We start from the raw sequence: 11756 nt of genomic DNA on the forward strand, positions 1-11756 counted from the left end.
AGTCTGCCTTTAAAAAAAGTATCATTAAGAAAATAATTTTTACTGTCTTTCTAAAAAAGCTTTATCATTGTGGAAGCTAGGGGTAGGGGAAGAGAATTAAACCACTTCCTACATTTAGCTGCATTGAGGAGAAATGTGTCTCCTAGCTACTGGCCTGAGCTTAGCGGTAGGTGTGTCCCTGCTTGGAGGATTGCTTGAGTCTGCAGCTGTTTACCATTTTGAGGGAGTGCTGGGCTGTGAAGTTCCCTGTAGCACAGCATCCATCCTGAGTCATTGTTACTTAGTCGTGAGTCAGACTGTAGTCTGGCACTGGACCCATTATTCAAATCCTTGGGCCACATTGTCACTACTCAATAGTGTGGCTAGCCCCTGCAGCTCTGCAGTGGTGTGTGTTGGAGTTGAGGTAGATGCACCATGTATGTTGGGGCAGGGTTTACAGTGTCTTTTTCCAGACAACCCCTTGGGCTCCTTGTCTCCCTACAGGATTCAAAAGACTTTCAACAGTGCCTCTCTCCCAGCTTCAATGACCTTTCTTGGATAATAAACTAAAGGGAGAAGTTAATGTTTGAGGAATCAAAATGTATTCTTCTCTGAAAAAAATCTGACTGTGTGACTCTAGACAAGTCCGTGGCCCTTAATTTCTTCACCTGTGAAATGAGAAGTTTTGGACCATTGTTTCTAGCACTGGGACCCTAATATCGGAGAATCTGGTGTAGATAGGGCATCGGAATTTATATTCTTAAAAACTCCCCATGTCATTTAGATGGGCAGACAGGTTTGCCCATCATCAAACTATATGATTTCCAAGAGCCCTTTAAACCTAAAATTCTATAAATCATGATATGTTTTCCAATCAAGTTTCTTTGAGCCAAAAAAAAAAGTATTGTCCACAATTAGATGAACTACAAAAAGGTAGAAATATTCTTATCATTTAATTTTAGTAAAAATGAAATGTTTATATATTTTTTTAAAAACCAAGTTTATCTGGGCAACTGCAAAACTGTTTACATTTACATTCCCATTTGTAAAGATGAAATTCTACCTTGAAAAATTCCAGACTGAATAGAAATCTCTTGTCTGAGCCCATTGCTTTGTGGCCTTTAATCACTGGGTATATCCAGGGTCCATGTAGAAAACAGGCCAGCTGGGTCAGTAGTTATCTCAGTGCAGCCATTTCATTCACAGCTGCGGCCAACAAAGTTCATTGTGAGCAGCACTTCCTGCCTTGTTCTAAGCCACAAACTGCATCAGGAAGTAAAGTTTGTCAAATTTTATTTTCTGACTGAGTCCTCTTGTTGAAATAGCCACATTATTTATGACATCAGTGATAAGGCTAATGGTGAGAAAATATACATGGAATTATTCCCTCAAAAGTATTCAGAAAAAGGCAGGAGGCCAGATATTTCCTCTTTAAGTGACAAAGGGTGACCTGGGAACAAAAGGTAGGAGATACAATTTGGAAGATCCACTTGGACTGCTTTCTTAGTGCCTGAGAAGATTACTAAGTTCAATGAGGGCATCCCATCCTGAATCCCAGTGCAGGGCATGGCACATAACAGATGCTCAGTGTGTATTAAACAAACATGTGAATCAGATTTCTGAAAATCTCAAGATCTTTATCTGCTGAGAGTTAATTCAGGGAAAAACTACCAAATTATAAGCTCAAAAAGACAGAGGGTGGGTCTTATTCATCTTATTGTGCTTGACAAAATTATCAGTAAACAGTATTTGATGAAATGAGGTGGCCCAGAGCTCTTCTAGCTGAGGAAAAAAGTGAGGCGATCTATGCAGCAGCTGGTCATAAAGGTTAAAAGAGTCTATATGCATATTACAAATCAGCATTTCTTGAACAATCATTGACTGATTTACTGAGGACATGATCAAACATAACAACATCTTTAACTGGCAATGATACTTATTTCTTTCTTTTCTTTCTTTCTTTTTTTTTTTGAGAACATTTGCCCTTTAATTTGCATTTAAAATCAGTTTCTTTAAATATTTCATTACAAGTTCTCAATAGTGAAGACATAGTAGATGCTGCAGGCACTCAGTACTGGCTCCCATCCCTTCCCTCCACCCACCCCCCAGGTCTTGCCTCTTTGCTCAAGATACAAACGGGCACTCTGCACTAAAAATGCTCCTTCTGCCAAGTGTCAGCAGCCTCAGGCCTGAATGCAGTCAGGATTCAAAGCAATGAATCCTGGAAGCTTTCATGACAAGACATGTGTCTTTAACCATGTTCCAAGGAATTTCAGTGATTGTGCCCAGACCCAATGGGCAGTACCTCAGAGGTAACATCGGTCGATTTCCCTGTGTACTAGCATCTTGGGGTTGGTTTCCACCATAGTCCATCCTCTCCCAGACCCGTGTCCTGCGGAGCAAGAGCAAGGTCCCACTTCCTAAGGGCCATGATATAGGAAGAAACAGAACTGCCTCTTCAGTCCACACACTTATACCAATGAAATTTAAAGGTTCAAGTCTATCTGAGCCAGTCCACAGCAAGGCTCTCTCACCCCAATCTCTGCCAGGCTCTAGTCCATCCTCCACTGCCATGATGTGCTAGAATATACTCTAAATGAGAACAATGTGCTAGAATGGTTCCTAGCAACCTGGGAAGGTTGACACAACCACAGCTGTGTGCAATTGTACCAAAATGGGTCCTCCTGGTTTGAGGCTATGACAGACTGTGAGGGCAGGCCTGGGCTCTGGTGGGAATCTGCCCTCTCCCCCTCAACACTGCCAACACCCCAGATACCCTGGCCTGTGCTTCCTGGAAGAGGTAGAAGAGGCATCTTGAAGTCAATGACAGCTGAGAATGAAGGTGCATTTAAGAAGCAAAGCAGCACCCCTTGGCCGGTGGTCAGTACGTCCACATGGGTGGAATCAGGTGAGGACACGCACAGCCAGGACAGAGGCTGCTCTGAGCGCGGGAGGCACAGCACTCTCCTAGGCTGCTCTGGGAGAATACACTTTCAAATGATTGAAACTTAATCACATGGTCCCCAGTGGTTTCCCTATAGTATATATACTGGCACAGGGGAGAAGCAAAATTAACTCTGCAGAGGGCTAATGGAAGAAAGGCAGGAATATTAATGAGCATCCATTAAGGCTCACTCTCTCTCTCTCTCTCCCTCAAGCCTAAGGAAATAAGATATTCGGGTGTTAAGAGAGGGATGCAGAGAGGGAGAGGGCCTGGTAGGAACACCAAGAAAAGACCTGCGACTGCTGGTTACATAGTGCCCTGGCTTTCTTGCTTGAGGCCAACAGCATGTGCCTGTCTGTCACCAGGCCAACCCGGGACCCATGTTGCGGTAGAAGAAGACTGGTTTTCAGTTCCTGCATGGTCAATGTATTGGGTATATGACTTCCTCCTAAAGGTCCAACAGGAGGACTCTGGGATCCTCTACCGCTGCCTTGATTTTGGGAAGAAAAGTCACAGCCTCTCTGCCGTCGATTAGCCGATGGTCATAGGTCAATGCCACGAACATCATGGGCCGCACCTCCACCTTGCCTCCCACAGCCACTGGCCTATCAAAGATTGCATGCATGCCCAGGATGGCAGACTGAGGGGGGTTGATAATGGGTGTTCCAAAGAGGGAGCCAAAAATGCCTCCATTGCTAATGGTGAAAGTACCACCGTCCATATCTTCAATGGCGAGTTCATTCTTTCGGGCCTTCTCTCCCAGTTCACTGATAGTTTGCTCAATATCAGCATAATTCATACTTTCCACATTCCTGATAACGGGAACCACCAGACCCCGTGGGGTGGCCACTGCAACACTGATGTCAATATAATCTCGATATACCACCTCTTTGGTTGCATCATCAATCACTGCATTTACAATAGGCTGTTCCTGCAAGGCGAAGGCGGAGGCTTTCACAAATGCCGACATGAAGCCCAATTTGAGGTTATGTTTCTTCAGAAAAGCATCTTTGTGCCAGGCCCTCATTTCCTGGATGTTACTCATGTCAATTGCATTGAAAGTTGTCAGCATTGCACATGTATTCTGGGCTTCCTTCAGACGCTGAGCAATGCGCTGCCGCATCCTGTTCATCTTCTCCCGATGTTCTGAACGCAGACCTTTACCAGCTCCTGGCTCAGCTACTAGACGAGCAGCAGTGGGTTTTACTGCAGAAACCGGTTTGCTGGCAGGAGGTTGTGAGGGCGAGGGCACTGGTGGCATCTGAGTGGGTATGGATGCTGCAGGGGGAGGAGGAACTGCTGATGCTATAGGTTCTGCTTTTGGGGCTTCGGCAGCAGGGGCTTCAGCAGGCTTGGCCTTAGCAGGAGCAGCGCCAGTTTTCCTGAGTGTAAAAAGAGGAGTGCCTCCTTCTACTTCTCCCCCATCGGGTACCAAAAGCGCTTCAATAACGCCATTTGCTGGCGATGGAACCTGCACGGATGTCTTGTCAGTTTCAATCTCACAAACCACTTCATCTTCTGCAACTGTGTCTCCAACAGCTTTCTCCCACCTGACATCCCCTTCTGTGACAGACTCTGCAAACGCTGGGGTTTTGACTGTAATCACATCATCCTTGCACACAGCTGTAGTTCTGAAGAAGCGAATGCTGAAGACACTACTATTGTTAATGACAATCTTCCTGCTGTCAGGGTAACCTGGTCCCTGACATAAGGAGACCCCAGTCAGGGAACATCTCCCTAGAGGGCAGTTCCCCTTCTGGAAGGCGGAGAGCGAGCGGCTAAATGCCCGGGACACGCAGCGGGACTGGGACAGCATCGCGACAGCGGCTGTGGCAGCCAATGATACTTATTTCAGTGAGAGAAACAGCATTATTCAATGCAATGGGTTTAGGGACATTAATTTGACAGTTTTAGGACAGAACAGTGAGTCACTTATAATAGCAGAAAATTGAATTGCCCTAAATGTCTATCAATAAGGAACTTGCTAAATAAACTATGATGAGGTCATGAAATTATGTTTTCAGTTAAAATCGTGTTTTTAAAAAATAATTTTTGTTATGGAGAAATTTATGTATGTTAAATCATAAAGTTGTTGTAGGAGAAACTATTGGTTTCCTAATCATACCCATTTCCTAGTCCTCTTACCCATCCCCATTTCTTTTCTCCTTCCTAACAACACAGTTTTTTTTTTTTTTTTGAGGTTTCTATCTTCTGCATAGCTCTGTGCTTCAGGGGAAGCAGGGGCCAACCCCGACCTAAGAAATGAATCCATGGTCACCATAAGGTCCCCTTGCCAATGTTAGGTTGAGGCATCAGTAGGTATGTGGTTTATTTCTGGCCAGTGAGATGGTTTGGGGTAGGAAGATTTCTGGAATAATTTTTTTTCATCTTGAAACAAGACACAGGAAAGCAAGGTCCTGCTTCTATTAAATATTGGTGAGTCTGCACATGGTGTCTGCACATCAGTAGTACCATGCCACAGGCCTGGAATTAAACTGACATGCAGGAGAATTCTGAAAGATGGAAGGGCCATTGACGGCTGGTACTGCCGACGTGCTGATCAGTCAACCTTGCAGTCATTGGTGGCGTAGGTCAGTGGCCAAAAGTCAATTCACCAGAAGACTCCCACTCTAATCCATTCCTTGTATTGTTATGGAGTGGGGTCCCCAGAATTCCCTAGAGCATGTGGCTGGGGGATGGGGGAAAGGGACAACTTTCAAAATGTCTTTGCATATTTATGGCTAGTAGCTAGTATCTTAGTTATGCAGATGGCTTTGGTTCTCCCAAGGTCCCAAGGAGATGGGAGGGGTTTTGACCATAGAATGGTGAGGAATGAACATACAGGGCCTGCAAGGTTATACAAATGGACAAAGCCAGTTACATTGCCCACTGTACCCCAGGCCATGGTCAGGGATTTAAAATTAAGGTGGCAGCCATTTGCAGGGAGAGCACCATGTAGTTTTAGAAGGAAAGGGAGCACCATGCAGTTTTAGAAGGAGAGAGAGCAACTTGAGGTTTTAGAAAGAAAGGGAGAACCATGCGACTTTGAAGGGAAAGGCAGAAGAGAACCATGCTTGATCCACTGCAATGTGGCACATGTTTTGCTGGACTATTATACAGAAGCTGATGACATCGTACCCCATATCCTGAAGTAGAGAGCTGACAGAGAATGGATGGGGAACTATTGGACTTGGTTTGGGTTTATAGCCTTTTGGGGAGCAAGGGAAGTGCTGGGCCCTATGGGAGAATAGGGCTCTGAGCAGAAGGGCTTGCTGCCCTCCCCAGGTTGGAGTACTGTACATAAAGACCTATTTTCCTCAACACCAGTTGTTGGGTTTTTTACCAAGGTGTCACGTGAAAGAACCCCCTTCAGCTTGGTAATATTATAGCCAGTTTTATGAATTTACTCACTTATTTTAACTATTTAGATATAACTGTCAGATTTCTTTTCTTAATGGAACTCTAAGTAATATTAAATTTCAGTCACTGCCATGTCTTCTGGGGCCAGTGTGAATGCCCTGCAGTGCCTGGTGGAGTGAGGCCACGGTGGAGAAGATCAAAGTCTCTCAGGCAGCTACACAGCTTCAACAGTACTGCATGCAGAATGCCTGCAAGGATGCCCTGCTGGGTGGTGTTCCCATAGGAAGCAACCCCTTCCAGGAGCCCAGATCCTGCGCTTTACTCTGAACACTGGAAAGAAGTTGGCCAAGGAATGCCTTCAGGCACAAAGTGATGAATGAGTGCCTCTAAGTCTCAAGAAAGCATTTTTCTCTAACTAAATGACTTTTAGGTATTTCAGACTTTTCCAGTGGCCACCAAAATTCTATAAAAATTGATGAGTTTCTACTCAAATAAGAAAACTGGGTGAAGGAGTAGACTTCTAAATGGCCCAGTTTGTTTGGTGAAGTGTTTTATACTTAAGACAAACAAAAACCTTGCCACCAAATATACAAAAATGAACCTCTTTCACAAGGGAATTACTAGCATTTCTATACCTGGAGTACTATGTATGTTTTATTTACTGGATGTTTACATTTTGAAAAGAAAATAATTTTTATTAAAAAATTGAATCTTTATAATTTGTTGTTCCTAAGATTTTTATGCCATAACAAAATTTATCCTTTCCTCATGAATTTACAATTTCTAAATGGAAGTAAGTCAGTGTAAAATTGCAGAAATAATAAGCTTTATTAATCAAATGATGTCTTGGTTTTTATAAGTGAGAAGATTGTTTTATTTTTAACACTAAATATGGAAACTGTTTCTTAGCAAAAGTTAAGAAAGATTAATGTTTTGTGTATTAGAGCTCCCCATTTTATGTGTAAAGCAGATAAGATCTAGTTGTGCTTAAAAAAAACATTATTTCATATCTTTAATAAATTTTAAATGTAACTTACAGAACATCACAAGTGATTAAAAACAAAGTAATATGAGAATCTTACAACCTAAATGAACTCTTAATGTTGTTTTACATTGATGATGTGTCTGTGACTTAATTTGAGACATATTTTTTTTTTTTTTTGGTTTTTCAATTACAGTTGTCCCATTTCCCCCCCATTTATCTCCCCCACCAAGCCCACCCCTTCTCCCACAATCATATCCCTCCCCGTTGTCCATGTCCATGATCATTTAAACAGGTTATTTGACTAAACCCTTCCCTAACTTATCCCCCTTCTCTCCCTCCCCCTCCCCCCTATTGATTGCTATTCTGCTCTTTGTTCTATTTAGTTCATCTGTTTGTGTTGTTCTTTAGTTTCCTGTATTAGGTGATATCATATGGTATTTTTATTTCTTTGCCTGGCTTATTTCACTAAGCATAATTCTCTCTAGTTCCATCCATGCTGTCGCAAATGGCAGGAGTTCCTTCTTTCTCTCTGCTACATAGTATTCCATTGTGTAAATGTACCACTGTTTTTTGATCCACTCATCTACAGATGGGCACTTAGGCTGTTTCCAGTACTTAGCTATCATAAACAGTGCTGCTATGAACAAAGGGGTGCATAAGTTTTTTTGAATTAGGGTTTTAGGATTTTTCGGGTATAATCCTAGCAGTGGAATCGCTGGTTCAAAAGTCATTTCCAGTTTTAGTTTTTTGAGGTAATTCCATACTGTTTTCCATACTGGCTGCACCAGTCTGCATTCCCACCAACAGTGCAGTAGGGTTCCCGTTTCTCCATATCCTCGACAGCACTTGTTGTTTGTTGATTTGTTGATGATGGCCATTCTGACTGGTGTAAAATAGTATCTTATTGTGGTTTTTATTTGCATCTCCCTGATGGCTACTGATGTTGAGCATTTTTTCATGTGTCTATGGACCTTCTGTATGTCCTCTTCGGGGAAGTGTTTATTCAGGTCCTTTGCCCATTTTTTAATTGGGTTGTTTGTTTTCTTGATGTTGAGTTGTATAAGCTCTTTATATATTTTGGAGATCAGTCCCCTGTCTGTGATGTCATTGGCAAATATGTTTTCCCATATGGTTGGTTTCCTTTTCATCTTGCTGATGTTTTCTTTTGCTGAGCAGAAACTCTTTAGTTTGATGTATTCCCATTTGTTTATTTTTTTCTTTATTTCTATTGTCTTAGGAGATGTATCCATGAAGATATTGTCACATGACATACCTGAAATTTTCCTGCCTATGTTTTCCTCCAGGCTTACATTTAAGTCTTTGATCCATCTTGAGTTTATTCTTGTGTGTAGTGTAAGTTGGTGGTCTAGTTTCATTTTTTTGCAAGTCTCCATCCAGTTCTCCCAGCACCATTTGGTAAAGAGGCTCTTCTCACTCCATTTTATGTTCCTTCCTCCTTTATCAAATATTAGTTGACCATAGAGGCCTGAGTTTATTTCTGGACTCTCTATTCTGCTCCACTGATCTATATGTCTGTTCTTATGCCAGTACCAGACTGTTGTGATCACAGTGGCTTTGTAGTATTGTTTGATATCTGGTGTTGTGATTCCTGCTGCTGTGTTCTTCTGTCTCAAGACTGCTTTTGCTATTCAGGGTCTTTTTTGGTTTCATCTGAATTTTTGGAGTATTTGCTCTAGGTCTGTGAAATATGTCATTGGTATTTTAATAGGGATTGCATTGAATGTATAAATTGCTTTGGGTAGTATGGCCATTTTGATGATGTTGATTCTTCCCATCCAAGAACATGGTATTTGCTTCCATTTAGTTGTATCTTCCTTAATTTCTTTCTTTAATGTTATGTAATTTTCAGACTACAGGTCTTTTATCTCTTTGGTTAAGTTTATTCTTAGGTACTTTATTTTTCTTGTTGCTATAGTAAATGGTATTTTATTTTTTGTCTCTGTCTCTGATATTTTATTGTTGGTGTACAGAAATGCCTTAGATTTCTGTATGTTTATTTTGTACCCTGCTATTTTTCCAAATTTACTTATTATATCGAGTAGTCTTTTAGTGGAGTTTATAGGGTTTTCTAGGTATACTATCATGTCATCTGCATATAATGATAGTTTTATTTCTTCTTTCCCAATTTGGGTGCCTTTTATTTCTTTTTCTTGTCCGATTGCTGTGGCTAGGACTTCCAACACTATGTTGAACAGAAGTGAAGAGAGTGGACAGCCTTGTCTAGTTCCTGATTTCAGGGGGAATGCTTTCAGTTTATGTCCATTGAGTATGATGTTGGCTTCAGGCTTCTCATATATAACCTTAATTATGTAAAGGTATGCTCCCTCTATTCCCATTTTGCTGAGTGTTTTTATCATAAATGGGTGTTGTTCTTTATCAAATGCTTTTTCTGCATCTATTGATATGATCATGTGATTTTTGTCTTTTATCTTGTTTAGGTGATGTATTATATTTATTGATTTGTGAATATTAAACCATCCTTGCATCCCTGGGATGAATCCCACTTGATCTCGTGTATGATCTTTTTGATGTATTGCTGGATCCTGTTTGCCAATATTTTATTGCGGATTTTAGCATCCTCACTAATGTTCATTAGTGATATTGACCTGTAGTTTTGTTTCTTTGTTGTGTCTTGACCTGGTTTTGGAATTAGGGTAATATTGGCTTCATAGAATGAGTTTGGAATTTTTCCCTCTTCTTGGATTTTTTGGAATAGTCTGAGGAGGATAGGAGTTATTTCTTCCCTAAATGTTTTGTAAAATTCGCCTGTGAAGCCATCTGGTCCATGGCTTTGTGTGCCAGGAGATTTTTTATTACTGTTTCAATTTCCTTCTTTGTTATTGGTCTGTTGAGACTTTCTACTTCTTGATTCTGTTTTGGAAGGTTACATGTTTCTAGAAATTTGTCCATTTCTTCTAGGTTGTTAAATTTCTGTTTTTTTTTTCCACGCCGCCACTACCTAGGTTGTTAAATTTCTTGCAATACAGTTGTTTGTAGTAATTTCTTACAATCCTTTGTATTTCTGTGGTATCAGTCGTGATTTCTCCTCTTTCATTTCTGATTTTGTTTATTTGGTTCTTCTCTCTTTTTTTTCTTGATGAGTCTGGCTAGAGGTTTGTTGATTTTGTTCATTTTTTGAAGAACCAGCTCCTGGTTTCTTTGATCTTTTGGATTGTTTGTTTGGTCTCTATGTCATTTAATTCTCCTATGATCCTGATGATTTCTCTCCTTCTTCTCACCCTAGGCAGTGTTTGTTGTTGTTGTTCTAGTTCTTGTAGCTCTAGGGTTAGATTTTTTATTTGAGATTCTTCTATCCTTTTCAGATATGCCTGTATTACTATGAACTTCCCTCTTAGGGCTGCTTTTGCTGTGTCCCATAGGTTTTGGGCCATTGTATGTTCATTATCATTAGTTTCTAGAAATTTCTTGATTTCTTCTTTGATGTCATTGTTAACCCATTCATTATTTAATAGCATGTTATTCATTCACCATGAATTTGGGTGTCTTTAATTTTTTTCTCTGAGTTTGATTTTTAGTTTCAAGGCATTGTGGTCTGAAAAGATGCTTGATATGATTTCAATTTTCTTGAATTTGTGGGGGCTTGATTTGTGTCCTATCATGTGGTTTATCTTTAAAAATGTCCCATGTGTCTTTGAAAAGAATGTCTATTTCGCTTCTTTGTGGTGAAATGTTCTATATATATCAGTTAAGTCCATGTGGTTTAGTGTGTTGTTCAATGCCTGTATATCCTTGGTGTTTCTTTGCTTTGATGATCTGTCTACTGTTGATAATGGAGTGTTGAAGTCCCCCACTATGAGTGTGTTGTTGTTAATATCCTTCTTGTGGTCTTCTAGTATTTTCTTTAGGTATTTGGGTGCTCTTATGTTGGGTGCATATATGTTTATCAGTGTTATATCTTCTTGATGGATTGTTACCTTAAGTATTATAAAATGTCCTTCTTTGTCTCTTTTTATTGCCTTTGTTTTGAAATTTGTTTTGTCTGATACGAGGACTGCTACCCCAGCTTTTTTTCATGTCCGTTTGCTTGGAATATTTTTTTATATCCCTTTACTTTCAGTCTGTGTAAATCTTTTGTTTAGAGGTGTGTTTCTTGTAGACAGCACATATGTGGGTCCTGTTTTTTTATCCATCCCGTTACCCTATGTGTTTTAATTGGAGCATTTAATCCATTTACATTTAAGACTATTATTGACGTGTATTTATTCATTTCCCTTTGTACCTCTGTTCCTCTACCCCCCTTTTTTTTTCTTCTTCTTTTTTCTTGGAACATTCCCTTTAGCATCTCTTGCAATGCTGGTTTGGTGGAGATGTATTCTTTCAGTCTTCCTTTGTCTGAGAAACTCCTTATTTCACCTTCCATTTTGAGTGAGAGCCTTGCTGGGTAGAGTATTCTTGTTTGTAGGCCTTTGTTTTTCATTGCTTGAAATATTTTTGACCATTCCCTTC

The 11756-nt window shown here is 40.6% G+C and overlaps 2 pseudogenes; one reads left to right on the plus strand and one right to left on the minus strand.

The window, feature by feature from the left end:
- Nucleotides 1-2458: 2458 nt before the first annotated feature.
- LOC150019130 (dihydrolipoyllysine-residue succinyltransferase component of 2-oxoglutarate dehydrogenase complex, mitochondrial pseudogene) lies at nt 2459-4754 on the minus strand (annotated as a pseudogene).
- A 1660-nt stretch (nt 4755-6414) lies between these two features.
- On the plus strand, nt 6415-6610 carry LOC150019131 (guanine nucleotide-binding protein G(I)/G(S)/G(O) subunit gamma-10 pseudogene; annotated as a pseudogene).
- The last annotated feature ends 5146 nt before the right edge of the window (nt 6611-11756 follow it).

This window comes from Furipterus horrens, unplaced genomic scaffold (genome assembly GCF_987537825.1).
Source record: "Furipterus horrens unplaced genomic scaffold, mFurHor1.1.pri manual_scaffold_2, whole genome shotgun sequence".
Classification (NCBI taxonomy): Eukaryota; Metazoa; Chordata; class Mammalia; order Chiroptera; family Furipteridae; genus Furipterus; species Furipterus horrens.